General features: G+C 46.3%; 6 non-coding genes and 26 pseudogenes across 6 annotated transcripts; all 32 read left to right on the top strand.

Moving 5' to 3' along the window:
- The first annotated feature begins 202 nt into the window (after positions 1–202).
- LOC148244971 (5S ribosomal RNA) lies at positions 203–321 on the top strand (annotated as a pseudogene).
- A 209-nt stretch (positions 322–530) lies between these two features.
- On the top strand, positions 531–649 carry LOC148244970 (5S ribosomal RNA). The gene has a single exon (XR_015815063.1). It is a non-coding gene; the product is annotated as a 5S ribosomal RNA (ribosomal RNA).
- Positions 650–853: 204 nt separating this feature from the next.
- Positions 854–972, top strand: LOC148244969 (5S ribosomal RNA; annotated as a pseudogene).
- Positions 973–1,181: 209 nt separating this feature from the next.
- On the top strand, positions 1,182–1,300 carry LOC148244968 (5S ribosomal RNA; annotated as a pseudogene).
- A 561-nt stretch (positions 1,301–1,861) lies between these two features.
- On the top strand, positions 1,862–1,980 carry LOC148244967 (5S ribosomal RNA; annotated as a pseudogene).
- A 209-nt stretch (positions 1,981–2,189) lies between these two features.
- LOC148244966 (5S ribosomal RNA) lies at positions 2,190–2,309 on the top strand (annotated as a pseudogene).
- A 560-nt stretch (positions 2,310–2,869) lies between these two features.
- LOC148244965 (5S ribosomal RNA) lies at positions 2,870–2,988 on the top strand. The gene has a single exon (XR_015815688.1). It is a non-coding gene; the product is annotated as a 5S ribosomal RNA (ribosomal RNA).
- Positions 2,989–3,872: 884 nt separating this feature from the next.
- LOC148244964 (5S ribosomal RNA) lies at positions 3,873–3,991 on the top strand (annotated as a pseudogene).
- A 558-nt stretch (positions 3,992–4,549) lies between these two features.
- LOC148244963 (5S ribosomal RNA) lies at positions 4,550–4,668 on the top strand (annotated as a pseudogene).
- Positions 4,669–5,230: 562 nt separating this feature from the next.
- Positions 5,231–5,349, top strand: LOC148244962 (5S ribosomal RNA; annotated as a pseudogene).
- Positions 5,350–5,555: 206 nt separating this feature from the next.
- Positions 5,556–5,674, top strand: LOC148244961 (5S ribosomal RNA). The gene has a single exon (XR_015814854.1). It is a non-coding gene; the product is annotated as a 5S ribosomal RNA (ribosomal RNA).
- Positions 5,675–6,235: 561 nt separating this feature from the next.
- On the top strand, positions 6,236–6,353 carry LOC148244960 (5S ribosomal RNA; annotated as a pseudogene).
- A 205-nt stretch (positions 6,354–6,558) lies between these two features.
- Positions 6,559–6,677, top strand: LOC148244959 (5S ribosomal RNA; annotated as a pseudogene).
- Positions 6,678–6,886: 209 nt separating this feature from the next.
- LOC148244958 (5S ribosomal RNA) lies at positions 6,887–7,005 on the top strand (annotated as a pseudogene).
- Positions 7,006–7,211: 206 nt separating this feature from the next.
- LOC148244957 (5S ribosomal RNA) lies at positions 7,212–7,330 on the top strand (annotated as a pseudogene).
- An 883-nt stretch (positions 7,331–8,213) lies between these two features.
- On the top strand, positions 8,214–8,332 carry LOC148244956 (5S ribosomal RNA; annotated as a pseudogene).
- Positions 8,333–8,542: 210 nt separating this feature from the next.
- LOC148244955 (5S ribosomal RNA) lies at positions 8,543–8,661 on the top strand (annotated as a pseudogene).
- A 147-nt stretch (positions 8,662–8,808) lies between these two features.
- Positions 8,809–8,927, top strand: LOC148244954 (5S ribosomal RNA; annotated as a pseudogene).
- A 209-nt stretch (positions 8,928–9,136) lies between these two features.
- Positions 9,137–9,255, top strand: LOC148244953 (5S ribosomal RNA). The gene has a single exon (XR_015816034.1). It is a non-coding gene; the product is annotated as a 5S ribosomal RNA (ribosomal RNA).
- A 203-nt stretch (positions 9,256–9,458) lies between these two features.
- LOC148244952 (5S ribosomal RNA) lies at positions 9,459–9,577 on the top strand (annotated as a pseudogene).
- Positions 9,578–10,437: 860 nt separating this feature from the next.
- LOC148244951 (5S ribosomal RNA) lies at positions 10,438–10,556 on the top strand (annotated as a pseudogene).
- A 236-nt stretch (positions 10,557–10,792) lies between these two features.
- Positions 10,793–10,910, top strand: LOC148244950 (5S ribosomal RNA; annotated as a pseudogene).
- A 202-nt stretch (positions 10,911–11,112) lies between these two features.
- LOC148244949 (5S ribosomal RNA) lies at positions 11,113–11,231 on the top strand (annotated as a pseudogene).
- A 210-nt stretch (positions 11,232–11,441) lies between these two features.
- Positions 11,442–11,559, top strand: LOC148244948 (5S ribosomal RNA; annotated as a pseudogene).
- Positions 11,560–11,763: 204 nt separating this feature from the next.
- LOC148244947 (5S ribosomal RNA) lies at positions 11,764–11,882 on the top strand (annotated as a pseudogene).
- A 207-nt stretch (positions 11,883–12,089) lies between these two features.
- LOC148244946 (5S ribosomal RNA) lies at positions 12,090–12,208 on the top strand (annotated as a pseudogene).
- Positions 12,209–12,769: 561 nt separating this feature from the next.
- LOC148244945 (5S ribosomal RNA) lies at positions 12,770–12,888 on the top strand (annotated as a pseudogene).
- A 204-nt stretch (positions 12,889–13,092) lies between these two features.
- On the top strand, positions 13,093–13,211 carry LOC148244944 (5S ribosomal RNA; annotated as a pseudogene).
- A 207-nt stretch (positions 13,212–13,418) lies between these two features.
- LOC148244943 (5S ribosomal RNA) lies at positions 13,419–13,537 on the top strand (annotated as a pseudogene).
- A 204-nt stretch (positions 13,538–13,741) lies between these two features.
- Positions 13,742–13,860, top strand: LOC148244942 (5S ribosomal RNA; annotated as a pseudogene).
- A 206-nt stretch (positions 13,861–14,066) lies between these two features.
- LOC148244941 (5S ribosomal RNA) lies at positions 14,067–14,185 on the top strand. The gene has a single exon (XR_015815050.1). It is a non-coding gene; the product is annotated as a 5S ribosomal RNA (ribosomal RNA).
- Positions 14,186–14,745: 560 nt separating this feature from the next.
- On the top strand, positions 14,746–14,864 carry LOC148244940 (5S ribosomal RNA). The gene has a single exon (XR_015815951.1). It is a non-coding gene; the product is annotated as a 5S ribosomal RNA (ribosomal RNA).
- Positions 14,865–15,713: the final 849 nt, after the last annotated feature.

Below are 15,713 nucleotides of genomic sequence, written 5' to 3'. Positions count from 1 at the left end.
TTTTTTCAGACGGGTCGTTCGACGTTACGCGCGTCTAGAACTAGGGTCCGCTAGTTTATACGCAAATGTGAGTCAAGAAACAGGGGCATTTTAATCGATATTAGAACGAGAAGGAGAGGTCCAGTGTGAACGCACAAGGAAACAAATGATGGGAGGGGAGGAGGGAAGAAGGAGTGTATGTATTTTCAGCACGAAATTAAACAGGTGCGGTCACACCAGCACAAATGCACCGGATCCCATCAGAACTCCGTTGTTAAGTGTGCTTTGGCGAAAGTAGTACAATGATGGGTTACCTCCTGGGAAGTTCTCGTGCTGCACCCATTTTCTTTTTTTCAGATGTGCCGTTCGACGTTACGCTCGACTTTAATTATGGTCCGCAGATTTATTCGCAAATGTGAGTCACCGCACCGTGGCATTTTACTTGACATTTGAACGAGAATGAGAGGTGCAGTGCACACGCACAAGGAAACAAATGACGGGAGTGGGAAGAAAGGGGAATGAGTTTATGTATTTGCAGCGCGAAATTAAACAGGTGCGATCATACCAGCACTAATGCACCGGATCCCATCAGAACTCCGCAGTGAAGTGTGTTTGGGCGAGATTAGTACTCGGATGGGTGACCTCTTGGGAAGTCCTCGTGTTGCACCAATTTTTTTTCAGACGGGTCGTTCGACGTTACGCGCGTCTAGAACTAGCGTCCGCTGGTTTATACGCAAATGTGAGTCAAGAAGCAGGGGCATTTTAATCGATATTAGAACGAGAAGGAGAGGTCCAGTGTGAACGCACAAGGAAACAAATGATGGGAGGGGTGGAGGGAAGAAGGAGTGTATGTATTTTCAGCACGAAATTAAACAGGTGCGGTCACACCAGCACAAATGCACAGGATCCCATCAGAACTCCGTTGTTAAGTGTGCTTTGGCGAAAGTAGTACAATGATGGGTTACCTCCTGGGAAGTTCTCGTGCTGCACCCATTTTCTTTTTTTCAGATGTACCGTTCGACGTTACGCTCGACTTTAATTATGGTCCGCAGATTTTTTCGCAAATGTGAGTCACCGCGCCGTGGCATTTTACTTGATATTTGAACGAGAATGAGAGGTGCAGTGCACACGCACAAGGAAACAAATGACGGGAGTGGGAAGAAAGGAGAAGGAGTTTATGTATTTGCAGCGCAAAATTAAACAGGTGCGATCATACCAACACTATTGCATCGGATCCCATCAGAACTCTGCAGTTAAGTGTGCTTGGGCGAGAGTAGTACTCGGATGGGTGACCTCCTGGGAAGTCCTCGTGTCGCACTAATTTTTTTTTCAGACGGGTCGTTCGACGTTACGCGCGACTGGAACTAGGTTCCCCTTGTTTATACGCAAATGTGAGTCAAGAAACAGGGCATTTTAATCGATATTAGAACGAGAAGGAGAGATGCAGAGTGCACGTACAAGGAAACAAATGACGGGAAGGGGGATGGAGGGAGAAAAAGTGTATGTATTTGCAGCGCAGAATGAAATATGAGCAATCATACCAGCACCAATGCAACGGATTCTATCAGAACTCCGCAAGTTAAGGGTGCTTGGGCGAGAGTAGCACTAGGATGGGTGACCTCCTGCGAAGTCCTTATATTTCACCCATTTTCTTAGGAAGTCCTCGTGTTGCTCCCATTTTTTTGGAGATGATTCTTTCGACGATACGCGCGACTTGAATTATGGTCCTCAGGTTTATTCGCAAATGTGAGTCAGGGCACCGTAGCATTTTACTTGATATTAGAACGAGCACGGGAGGTGCGGTGCGCACGCACAAGGAAACAAATGACGGGAGGGGGAAGAAAGGAGAAGGAGTTTATGTATTTGCAGCGCGGAATTAAACGGGTGCGATCATACCAGCACAAATGCACCGGATCTCATCAGAACTCCGCAGTTAAGTGTGCTTTGGCGAAAGTAGTACAATGATGTGTTACCTCCTGGGAAGTTCTCGTGTTTCACCCATTTTCTTTTTTTTAGATGTGAAGTTCGACGTTACGCGCGACTTTAATTATGGTCCGCAGATTTATTCGCAAATGTGACTCACGGCGCCGTGGCATTTTACTTGATATTAGAACGAGAACGAGAGATGCAGTGCGCAAGCACAAGGAAACAAATGACGGGATGTGGAAGAAAGGGAAATGAGTTTATGTATTCGCAGCGCAAAATTAAACAGCTGCGATCATACCAGCACCAATGCAACGGATTCTATCAGAACTCTGCAAGTTAAGTGTGCTTGGGCGAGAGTAGTACTCAGATGGGTGACCTCCTGCGAAGTCCTCGTGTCGCACTAATTTTTTTTCAAACGGGTCGTTCGAAGTTACGCGCGACGGGAACTAGGGTCCACTGGTTTATACGCAAATGTGAGTCAAGAAGCAGGGGCATTTTAATCGATATTAGAACGAGAAAGAGAGATGCAGAGTGCACGCACAAGGAAACAAATGACGGGAGGGGGATGGAGGGAGAAAAAATGTATGTATTTGCAGCGCAGAATGAAACATGAGCAATCATACCAGCACCAATGCAACGGATTCTATCAGAACTCCGCAAGTTAAGGCTGCTTGGGCGAGAGTAGCACTAGGATGGGTGACCTCCTGCGAAGTCCTTATATTTCACCCATTTTCTTAGGAAGTCCTCGTGTTGCACCCATTTTTTTGCAGATGATTCTTTCGACGATACTCGCGACTTGAATTATGGTCCTCAGGTTTATTCGCAAATGTGAGTCACGGCACCGTAGCATTTTACTTGATATTAGAACGAGTACGGGAGGTGCGGTGCGCACGCACAAGGAAACAAATGACGGGAGGGAGAAGAAAGGAGAAGGAGTTTATGTATTTGCAGCGCGGAATTAAACGGGTGCGATCATACCAGCACTAATGCACCGGATCCCATCAGAACTCCGCAGTTAAGTGTGCTTGGGCGAGAGTAGTACTCGGATGGGTGACCTCTTGGGAAGTCCTCGTGTCGCACCAATTTTTTTTCAGACGGGTCGTTCGACGTTACGCGCGACTGGAACTGGGGTCCGCTGGTTTATACGCAATTGTGAATCAAGAAGAAGAGGCATTTTAATCGATATTAGAACGAGAAGGGGAGGTGCAGTGTGAACGCACAAGGAAACAATTGATGGGAGGGGGAGGGAAGGAGAAGGAGTGTATGTATTTTCAGCACAAAATGAAACAGGTGCGATCATACCAGCACTAATGCAACGGATTCTATCAGAACTCCGTAGGTAAGGGTGCTTGGGCGAGAGTAGTACTAGCATGGGTTACCTCCTGCGAAGTCCTTATATTTCACCCATTTTCTTGTGAAGTCCTCGTGTTGCACCCATTTTCTTTTTTTCAGATATGTCGTTCGACGTTACGTGCGACTTTAATTGTGGTCCGCAGGTTTATTCGCAAATATGAGTCACGGCGCCGTGACTTTTTACTTGATATTAGAACGAGAACGGGAGGTGCAGTGCGCACGCACAAGGAAACAAATGACGGGAGGAGGACGAAAAGAGAAGGAGTGTATGTATTTGAAGCGCAAAATTAAACAAGTGGCATCATACCAGCACTAATGCACTGGATCACATCAGAACTCTCTAGTTAAGTGTGGTTGGTCGAGAGTAGTACTCGGATGGGTGACCTCTTGGGAAGTCCTCGTGTCACACCAATTTTTTTTCAGACGGATCGTTCGACGTTACGCGCAACTGGAAATATAGTCCGCTGGTTTATACGCAAATGTGAGTTAAGAATCAGGGGCATTTTAATCGATATTAGAACGAGAAGGAGAGGTGCAGTGTGACGCACAAGGAAACAAATGATGGGAGGGGGGAGGGAAGAATGAGTGTATGTATTTTTAGCACGAAATTAAACAGGTGCGGTCACACCAGCACAAATGCACCGGATCCCATCAGAACTCCGCAGTTAAGTGTACTTTGGCGAAAGTAGTACAATGATGGGTTACCTCCTGGGAAGTTCTCGTGTTGCACCCATTTTCTTTTTTTCAGATGTGCCGTTCGACGTTACGCGCGACTTGAATTATGGTCCGCAGATTTATTCGCAAATGTGAGTCACGGCGCCGTGGCATTTTACTTGATATTTGAACGAGAACAAGAGGTGCAGTGCGCACGCACAAGGAAACAAATGACGGGAAAGAAAGGAGAAGGAGTGTGTGTATTTGCAGCGCCAAATGAAACAGGTGCGATCATACCAGCAATAATGCAACGGATTCTATCAGAACTCCGTAGGTAAGTGTGCTTGGGCGAGAGTAGTACTACCATGGGTTACCTCTTGCGAAGTCCTTATATTTCACCCATTTTCTTGTGAAGTCCTCGTGTTGTACCCATTTTTTTGCAGATGATTCTTTCGACATTACGCGCGACTTGAATTATGGTCCTATGGTTTATTCGCAGATGTGAGTCACGGCGCTGTAGTATTTTACTTGATATTAGAACGAGAACGGGAGGTGCAGTGCGAACGCACAAGGATACAAATGACGGGAGGGAGAAGAAAGGGGAATGAGTTTATGTATTTGTAGCGCAAAATTAAACAGGTGCGATCATACCAGCACTAATGCACCGGATCGCATCAGAACTCCGCAGTGAAGTGTGATTGGGCGAGATTAGTACTCGGATGGGTGACCTCCTGGGAAGTTCTCGTGTCGCACAAATTTTTTTTTTCAGACGGGTCGTTCGACGTTACGCGCGACTGGAATTAGGGTTCACTAGTTTATACGCAAAAGTGAGCCAAGAAGTAGGGGCATTTTTATCGATATTAGAACGAGAAGGAGAGATGTAGAGTGCACGCACAAGGAAACAAATGACAGGAGGGGGGATGGAGGGAGAAAAAGTGTATGCATTTGCAGTGCAGAATGAAACATGAGCAATCATACCAGTACCAATGCAACAGATTCTATCAGAACTACGCAGTTAAGGGTGCTTGGGCGAGAAAAGTACTCGGATGGGTGACCTTCTGCGAAGTCCTTATATTTCACCCATTTTCTTAGGAAGTCCTCGTGTTGCACCCACTTTTTTGCAGATGATTCTTTCGACGATACGCGTGACTTGAATTATGATCCTCAGGTTTATTCGCAAATGTGAGTCACGGCACCATAGTATTTTACCTTATATTAGGACGAGCACGGGAGGTGCAGTGCGCACGCACAAGGAAACAAATGACGGGAGGGGGAAGAAAGGAGAAGAAGTTTATGTATTTGCAGCGCGGAATTAAACGGGTGCGATCATACCAGCACTAATGCATTAGATCCCATTAGAACTCTGTAGTTAAGTGTGCTTGGGAGAGAGTAGTACTCGGATGGGTGACCTCCTGGGAAGTCCTCGTATCACACCAATTTTTTTTCAGACGGGTCGTTCGACGTTACGCGCGACCTGGAACTATGGTCCACTGGTTTATACGCAAATGTGAGTCAAGAATCAGGGGCATTTTAATCAATATTAGAACGAGAATGAGACGTGAAGTGTGAACGCACAAGGAAACAAATGACAGGAGGGGGAAGAAAGGAGAAGGAGTGTATGTATTTGCAGCACGAAATTAAACAGGTGCGATCATACCAGCACTAAAGCTCCGGATCCCATCAGAACTCCAAAGTTAAGTGTGCTTGGCCGAGGGTAGTACTCGGATGGGTGACCACTTGGGAAGCCCTCGTGTTGCACCTATTTTTTTTCGGATGGGTTGTTCGACGTTACGCGCGAATGGAATTATAAATCGCTGGTTCATTTGCAAAGGTGAGTCACGGTGCCGGGGCATACTACTTGATATTAGAACGGGAAAGAGAGATGCAGAGTGCACGCACAAGGAAACAAATGACGGGAGGGGGGATGGGAGGAGAAAGAGTGTATGTATTTGCAGCGCAGAATGAAACATGAGGGATCATACCAGCACTAATGCAACGGATTCTATTAGAACTCCGCAGTTAAGGGTGCTTGGGCGAGAAAAGTACTAGGATGGGTGACCTCCTGCGAAGTTCTTATATTTCACCCATTTTCTTGGGTGGTCCTCCTGTTGCACCCATCTTTTTGCAGATGATTCTTACGACGTTACGCGCGACTTGATTTATGGTCCGTAGGTTTTTTTGCAAATGTGAGACACGGCACCGTGGCATTTTACTTGATATTAGAACGAGTACGGGAGGTGCAGTGCGCACGCACAAGGAAACCAATGACGGGATGAGGAAGAAAAGAGCATGAGTGTATGTATTTGAAGCGCAAAATTAAACAAGTGGCATCATACCAGCACTTCTGCACTAGATCCCATCAGAACTCTGCAGTTAAGTGTGCTTGGGCGAGAGTAGTACTCGGATGGGTGACCTCTTGGGAAGTCCTCGTATTGCAACAATTTTTTTTCAGATGGGTCGTTTGACGTTACACGCGACTGGAACTATGATCCGCTGGTTTATACGCAATTGTGAGTCAAGAAGCAGGGGCATTTTAATCGATATTAGAACGAGAAGGAGAGGTGCAGTGTGAACGCACAAGGAAACAATTGATGGGAGGGGGAGGGAAGGAGAAGGAGTGTATGTATTTTCAGAACGAAATGAAACAGGTGCGATCATACCAGCACTAATGCAACGGATTCTATCAGAACTCCGTAGGTAAGGGTGCTTGGGCGAGAGTAGTACTAGCATGGGTTACCTCCTCGGAAGTTCTGATGTTGCACCCATTTTCTTTTTTTCAGATGTGCCATTCGACGTTACGCGCGACTTTAATTATGGTCCACAGATTTATTCGCAAATGTGAGTCACGGCGCCGTGGCATTTTACTTGATATTTGAACGAGAACGAGAGGTGCAGTGCGCACGCACAAGGAAAGAAATGATGGGAGGGGGAAGAAAGGAGAAGGAGTTTATGTATTTGCAGCGCGAAATTAAACAGGTTCGATCATACCAGCACTAATACACCGGATCCCATCAGAACTCCGCAGTTAAGTGTGCTTGGGCGAGAGTAGTACTCGGATGGGTGACCTCCTTGGAAGTCCTCGTGTCGCACTAATTTTTTTTTCAGACGGGTCGTTCGACGTTACGCACGACTGGAACTAGGGTCCGCTGGTTTATACGCAAATGTGAGTCAAGAAGCAGGGGCATTTTAATCGATATTAGAACGAGAATGAGAGGTGCATTGTGAATGCACAAGGAAACAATTGACGGGAGGGGGAAGAAAGGAGAAGGAGTGTATGTATTTGCAGCGCGAAATTAAACAGGTTCGATCATACCAGCACTAAAGCCCCGGATCCCATCAGAACTCCGCAGTTAAGTGTGCTTGGGCGAGAGTAGTACTCGGATGGGTTACCACTTGGGAAGCCCTCGTGTTGCACTTATTTTTTTTCGGATGGGTTGTTCGACGTTACGCGCGAATGGAATTATAAACCGCTGCTTCATTTGCAAAGGTGAGTCACGGTGCCGGGCCATATTACTTGATATTAGAAACAGAAAGAGAGATGCAGAGTGCACGCACAAGGAAACAAATGACGGGAGGGGGGATGGAAGGAGAAAGAGTGTATGTATTTGCAGTGCAGAATGAAACATGAGGATCATACCAGCACTAATGCAACGGATTCTATCAGAACTCTGCAGTTAAGGGTGCTTGGGCGAGAAAAGTACTCGGATGGGTGACTTCCTGCGAAGTCCTTATATTTCACCCATTTTCTTGGGAGGTCCTCGTGTTGCACCCATCTTTTTGCAGATGATTCTTTCGACGTTACGTGCAACTTGATTTATGGTCCGCAGGTTTATTCGCAAATGTGAGTCACGGCGCCATGGCATTTTACTTGATATTAGAACGAGTACGGGAGGTGCATTGCGCACGCACAAGGAAACAAATGACGGGAGGAGGAAGAAAAGAGAAGGAGTATATGTATTTGAAGCGCAAAATTAAACAAGTGGCATCATACAAGCGCTAATGCACTGTATCCCATCAGAACCCTGCAGTTAAGTGTGCTTGAGCGAGAGTAGTACTCGGATGGGTGACCTCCTGGGAATTCCTCGTGTCGCAATAATTATTTTTCAGATGGGTCATTCGACGTTACGCGCGACTAGAACTATGGTCCACTGGTTTATACGCAAATGTGAGTCAAGAATCAGGGGCATTTTAATCGATATTAGAACGAGAAGGAGATGTGCAGTGTGAACGCACAAGGAAACAAATGACGGGAGGGGGAAGAAAGGAGAAGGAGTTTATGTATTTACAGCGCAGAATTAAACAGGTGTTGTCACACTAGCACAAATGCACCGGATCCCATCAGAACTCCGCAGTTAAGTGTGCTTTGGCAAAAGTAGTACAATGATGGGTTACCTCTTGGGAAGTTCTCGTGTTGCACCCATTTTCTTTTTTTTCAGATGTGCCGTTCGACGTTACGCGCGACTTTAATTATGGTCCGCAGATTTATTCGTAAATGTGAGTCACGGCGCCATGGCATTTTACTTGATATTTGAACGAGAACGAGAGGTGTAGTGTGCACGCACAAGAAAACAAATGACGGGAGGGGGAAGAAAGGAGAAGTAGTTTATGTATTTGCAGCGCGAAATTAAACAGGTGCGATCATACCAACTCTAATGCATCGGATCCCATCAGAACTCTGCAGTTAAGTGTGCTTGGGCGAGAGTAGTACTCGGATGGGTGACCTCTTGGGAAGTCCTCGTATCGCAACAATTTTCTTTCAGATGGGTCGTACGACGTTACGCGCGACTAGAACTATGGTCCGCTGGTTTATACGCAAATGTGAGTCAAGAATCAGGGGCATTTTAATCGATATTAGAACGAGAAGGAGTGTTATGTATTTTCAGCACCAAATTAAACAGGTGCGGTCACACCAGCACAAATGCACCGGATCCCATCAGAACTTCGCAGTTAAGTGTGCTTTGGCGAAAGTAGTACAATGATGGGTTACCTCCTGGGAAGTTCTCGTGTTGCACCCATTTTCTTTTTTTCAGATGTGTCGTTCGACGTTACGCACGACTTTAATTATGGATCGCAGATTTATTCGCAAATGTGAGTCACGGCGCCGTGGCATTTTACTTGATATTTGAACGAGAACGAGAGGTGCAGTGCGCACGCACAAGGAAACAAATGACGGGAGGGGGAAGAAAGGAGAAGGAGTTTATGTATTTGCAGCGCGAAATTAAACAGGTGCGACCATACCAGCACTAATGCATCGGATCCCATCAGAACTCTGCAGTTAAGTGTGTTTGGGCGAGAGTAGTACTTGGATGGGTGACCACTTGGGAAGCTCTCGTGTTGCACCTATTTTTTTCGGAATGGTTTTTCGACGTTACGCGCGAATGGAATTATAAACCGCTGGTTCATTTGCAAAGGTGAGTCACGGTGCCGGGGCATATTACTTGATATTAGAACGAGAAAGAGAGATGCAGAGTGCACGCACAAGGAAACAAATGATGGGAGGGGGGGAGGGAAGAAGGAGTGTATGTATTTTCAGCACCAAATTAAACAGGTGCGGTCACACCAGCACAAATGCACCGGATCCCATCAGAACTCCACAGTTAAGTGTGCTTTGGCGAAAGTAGTACAATGATGGGTTACCTCCTGGGAAGTTCTCGTGTTGCACCCATTTTCTTTTTTTCAGATGTGCCGCTCGACGTTACGCGCGACTTTAATTATGGTCCGCAGATTTAGTCGCAAATGTGAGTCACGGCGCCGTGGCATTTTACTTGATATTTGAACGAGAACGAGAGGTGCAGTGCGGACGCACAAGGAAACAAATGACGGGAGGGGGAAGAAAGGAGAAGGAGTATGTATTTGCAGCGCGAAATGAAACAGGTGCGATCATTCCAGCACTAATGCAACGGATTCTATCAGAACTCCGTAGGTAAGGGTGCTTGGGCAAGAGTGGTACTAGCATGGGTTACCTCCTGCGAAGTCCTTATATTTCACCCATTTTCTTGTGAAGTCCTCGTGTTGCACCCATTTTTTTGCAGATGATTCTTTCGACGTTACGCGCGACTTGAATTATGGTCCTCAGGTTTATTCGCAAATGTGAGTCACGGTGATGTAGCATTTTACTTGATATTAGAACGAGAACGGGAGGTGCAGTGCGCACGCACAAGGAAACAAATGACGGGAGGGGGAAGAAAGGGGAATGAGTTTATGTATTTGCAGTGCAAAATTAAACAGGTGCGATCATACCAGCACTAAAGCCCTCGTGTGCTTGGGCGAGATTAGTACTCGGATGGGTGACCTCCTGGGAAGTCCTCGTGTCGCACTAATTTTTTTTCAGACGGGTCGTTCGACATTACGCACGTCTGGAAGTAGGGTCCGCTGGTTTATACGCAAATGTGAGTCAAGAAGCAGGGGCATTTTAATCGATATTAGAACGAGAATGAGAGGTGAAGTGTGAACGCACAAGGAAACAAATGACGGGAGGGGGAAGAAAGGAGAAGGAGTATATGTATTTGCAGCGCGAAATTAAACAGGTGCGATCATACCAGCACTAAAGCTCCGGATCCCATCAGAACTCCGCAGTTAAGTGTTCTTGGGTGAGTGTAGTACTCGGATGGGTGACCTCTTGCGAAGTCCTCATATTTCACCCATTTTCTTGGGAGGTCCTCGTGTTGCACCCATCTTTTTGTAGATTATTCTTTCGACGTTACGCGCGACTTGATTTATGGTCCACAGATTTATTCGCAAATGTGAGTCACGGCACCGTCGCATTTTACTTAATATTAGAACGAGTACGGGAGGTGCAGTGCTCACGCACAAGGAAACAAATGACGGGATGAGGAAGAAAAGAGAATGAGTGTATGTATTTGAAGCGCAAAATTAAACAAGTGGCATCATACCAGCACTACTGCACTGGATCCCATCAGAACTCTGCAGTTAAGTGTGCTTGGGCGAGAGTAGTACTCAGATGGGTGACCTCTTGGGAAGTCCTCGTATTGCAACAATTTTTTTCAGATGGGTCGTTCGACGTTACGCGCGACTGGAACTACGGTCCGTTGGTTTATACGCAAATGTGAGTCAAGAATCAGGGGCATTTTAATCGATATTAGAACGAGAAGGAGAGGTCCAGTGTGAACGCACAAGGAAACAAATGATGGGAGAGGGGAGGGAAGAAGGAGTGTATGTATTTTCAGCACGAAATTAAACAGGTGAGGTCACACCAGCACAAATGTACCGGATCCCATCAGAACTTCGCAGTTAAGTGTGCTTTGGTGTAAGTAGTACAATGATGGGTTACCTCCTGGGAAGTTTTCGTGTTGCACCCATTTTCTTTTTTTCAGATGTGCCGTTCGACGTTACGCGCGACTTTAATTATGGTCCACAGATTTATTCGCAAATGTGAGTCACGGCGCCGTGGCATTTTACTTGATATTAGAACAAGTACGTGAGGTGCAGTGCGCACGCACAAGGAAACAAATGACGGGAGGAGGAAGAAAAGATTAGGAGTGTATGTATTTGAAGCGCAAAATTAAACAAGTGGCATCATACCGGCACTAATGTACTGGATCCCATCAGAACTCTGCAGTTAAGTGTGCTTGGGCGAGAGTAGTACTCGGATGGGTGACCTCTTGAGAAGTCCTCGTATCGCAACAATTTTTTTTCAGATAGGTCGTTCGACATTACGCGCGACTGGAACTATGGTTCGCTGGTTTATACGCAAATGTGAGTCAAGAATCAAGGGCATTTTAATCGATATTAGAACGAGAAGGAGAAGTGCACTGTGAACGCAAAAGGAAACAAATGATGGGAGGGCGGGAGGGAAAAAGGAGTGTATGTATTTTCAGCACGAAATTAAACAGGTGCGGTCACACCAGCACAAATGCACCGGATCCCATTAGAACTCCGCAGTTAAGTGTGCTTTGGCGAAAGTAGTACAATGATGGGTTACCTCCTGGGAAATTCTCGTGTTGCACCCATTTTTTTTTTCAGATGTGCCATTCGACGTTACGCGCGACTTTAATTATATTCCGCAGATTTATTCGAAAATGTGAGTCACTGCGCCGTGACATTTTACTTGATATTTATACGAGAACGAGAGGTGTAGTGCACACGCACAACGAAACAAATGACGGGAAGGGGAAGAAAGGAGAAGGAGTGTACGTATTTGCAGCGCGAAATTAAATAGGTGCCATCATACCAGCACTAATGCACCGTATCCGATCAGAACTTAGCAGTTAAGTGTGCTTGGGCGGGAGTAGTACTCGGATTGGTGACCTCCTGGGAAGTCCTCGTGTTGCACCCATTTTTTTTCAGATGGATCATTCGACGTTACGCGCGAATGCAATTATAAACCGTTGGTTCATTCGCAAAGGTGAGTCATGATGCCAGGGCATTTTACTTGATATTAGAACAAGAAGGAGAGATGCAGAGTGCACGCACAAGGAAACAAATAACGGGAGATGGGATGGAGGGAGAAAGAGTGTATGTATTTGCAGCGCAGAATGAAACATGAGCAATCATACCAGCACCAATGCAACGGATTCTATCAGAACTCCGCAAGTTAAGGGTGCTTGGGCGAGAGTAGCACTAGGATGGGTGACCTCATGCGAAGTCCTTATATTTCACCTATTTTCTTAGGAAGTCCTCGTGTTGCACCCATTTTTTTGCAGATGATTCTTTCGATATTACGCGCGACTTGAATTATGGTCCTCAGGTTTATTCGCAAATGTGAGTCACGGCACCGTAGCATTTTACTTGATATTAGAACGAGCACGGGAGGTGCAGTGCGCACGCACAAGGAAAAAAATGACGGGAGGGGGAAGAAAGGAGAAGGAATTTATGTATTTGTAGCGCGAAATTAAACGGGTGCGATCATACCAGCACTAATTCACTGGATCCCATCAGAACTTTGCAGTTAAGTGTGCTTGGGCGAGAGTAGTACTCGGATGGGTGACCTCTTGGGAAGTCCTCGTATCGTAACAATTTTTTTTCAGATGCGTCATTCGACGTTACGCGCGACTGGAACTATGGTCCGCAGATTTATACGCAAATGTGAGTCAAGAATCAGGGGCATTTTAATCGATATTAGAACGAGAAGGAGAGGTGCAGTGTGAACGCACAAGGAAACAAATGATGGGAGGGGGGGAGGGAAGAAGGAGTGTATGTATTTTCAGCACCAAATTAAACAGGTGCGGTCACACTAGCACAAATGCACCGGATCCCATCAAAACTCCGCAGTTAACTGTGCTTTGGCGAAAGTAGTACAATGATGGGTTACCTCCTGGGAAGTTCTCGTGTTGCACCCATTTTTTTTTTCAGATGTACCGTTCGACGTTACCCGCGACTTTAATTATGGTCCGCAGATTTATTCGCAAATGTGAGTCACGGCACTGTGGTATTTTACTTGATATTTGAACGAGAACGAGAGATGCAGTGCGCACGCACAAGGAAACAAATGACAGGAGGGGGAAGAAAGGAGAAGGAGTTTATGTATTTGCAGCGCAAAATTAAACCGGTGCGATCATACCAGCACGAATGCACCGGATCCCATCAAAACTCCGCAGTTAAGTGTGCTTGGGCGAGATTAGTACTCGGATGGGTGACCTCTTGGGAAGTCCTCGTATCGTAACAATTTTTTTTCAGATGCGTCATTCGACGTTACGCGCGACTGGAACTATGGTCCGCAGATTTATACGCAAATGTGAGTCAAGAATCAGGGGCATTTTAATCGATATTAGAACGAGAAGGAGAGGTGCAGTGTGAACGCACAAGGAAACAAATGATGGGAGGGGGGGAGGGAAGAAGGAGTGTATGTATTTTCAGCACCAAATTAAACAGGTGCGGTCACACTAGCACAAATGCACCGGATCCCATCAGAACTCCGCAGTTAACTGTGCTTTGGTGAAAGTAGTACAATGATGGGTTACCTCCTGGGAAGTTCTCGTGTTGCACCCATTTTTTTTTCAGATGTACCGTTCGACGTTACCCGCGACATTAATTATGGTCCGCAGATTTATTCGCAAATGTGAGTCACGGCACTGTGGTATTTTACTTGATATTTGAACGAGAACGAGAGATGCAGTGCGCACGCACAAGGAAACAAATGACAGGAGGGGGAAGAAAGGAGAAGGAGTTTATGTATTTGCAGCGCAAAATTAAACCGGTGCGATCATACCAGCACGAATGCACCGGATCCCATCAAAACTCCGCAGTTAAGTGTGCTTGGGCGAGATTAGTACTCGGATGGGTGACCTCCTGGGAAGTCCTCGTGTCGCACTAATTTTTTTTAGACGGGTCGTTCGACGTTACGCGCGACTGGAACTAGGGTCCCTTGGTTCATACGCAAATGTGAGTCAAGAAGCAGGGGCATTTTAATCGATATTAGAACGAGAAGGAGAGATGCAGAGTGCACGCACAAGTAAACAAATGACGGGAGGGGGGATGGAGGGAGAAAAAGTGTATGTATTTGCAGCGCAGAATGAAACATGAGCAATCATACCACCACCAGTACAACGGATTCTATCAGAACTCCGCAAGTTAAGGGTACTTGGGCGAGAGTAGCACTAGGATGGGTGACCTCCTGCGAAGTCCTTATATTTCACCAATTTTCTTAGGAAGTCCTGGTGTTGCACCCATTTTTTTGCAGATGATTCTTTCGACGAAACGCACGACTTGAATTATGGTCCTCAGGTTTATTCGCAAATGTGAGTCACGGCACCGTAGCATTTTACTTGAAATTAGAACGAGCACGGGAGGTGTAGTGCGCACGCACAAGGAAAGAAATGACGGGAGGGGGAAGAAAGGAGAAGGAGTTTATGTATTTGCAGCGTGGAATTAAATGTGTGCGATCATACCAGCACTAATGCACCGGATCCCATCAGAACTCCGCAGTTAAGTGTGCTTGGGCGAGATTAGTACTCGGATGGGTGACCTCCTGGGAAGTCCTCGTGTCGCACTAATTTTTTTTCAGACGGGTCGTTCGACGTTGCGCGCGACTGGAACTGGGGTCCACTGGTTTATACGCAATTGTGAGTCAAGAAGCATGGACATTTTAATCGATATTAGAACGAGAAGGAGAAATGCAGAGTGCACGCACAAGGAAACAAATGACGGGAGGGGGGATGGAGGGAGAAAAAGTGTATGTATTTGCAGCGCAGAATGAAACATGAGCAATCATACGAGCACCAATGGAACGGATTCTATCAGAACTCTGCAAGTTAAGGGTGCTTGGGCGAGAGTAGCACTAGGATGGGTGACCTCCTGCGAAGTCCTTATATTTCACCCATTTTCTTGGGAGGTCCTCGTGTTGCACCCATCTTTTTGCAGATGATTCTTTCGACGTTACGCGCGACTTGATTTATGGTCCGCAGGTTTATTCGCAAATGTGAGTCACGGCGTCGTGGCATTTTACTTGATATTAGAACGAGTACGGGAGGTGCAGTGCGCACGCACAAGGAAACAAATGACGGGAGGACGAAGAAAAGAGAAGGAGTGTATGTATTTGAAGCGCAAAATTAAACAAGTGGCATCATACAAGCGCTAATGCACTGGATCCCATGAGAAACCTGCAGTTAAGTGTGCTTGGGCGAGAGTAGTACTCGGATGGGTGACCTCCTGGGAAGTCCTCGTATCGCAACAATTTTTTTTCAGATGGGTTGTTCGACGTTACGCGCGACTGGAACTCGTGTCCGCTGGTTTATACGCAAATGTGAGTCAAGAAGCAGGGGCATTTTAATCGATATTAGAACGAGAAGAAGAGGTGCAGTGTGAACGCACAAGGAAACAATTTATGGGAGAAGGAGGGAAGG

The sequence above is a fragment of the Carica papaya genome, chromosome 8, assembly GCF_054855325.1.
Source record: "Carica papaya isolate Zhongbai chromosome 8, ASM5485532v1, whole genome shotgun sequence".
Lineage (NCBI taxonomy): Eukaryota > Viridiplantae > Streptophyta > Magnoliopsida > Brassicales > Caricaceae > Carica > Carica papaya.
Note: the sequence above shows the minus strand (reverse complement) of the source record. Positions and strands in the feature narration are given on the sequence as shown.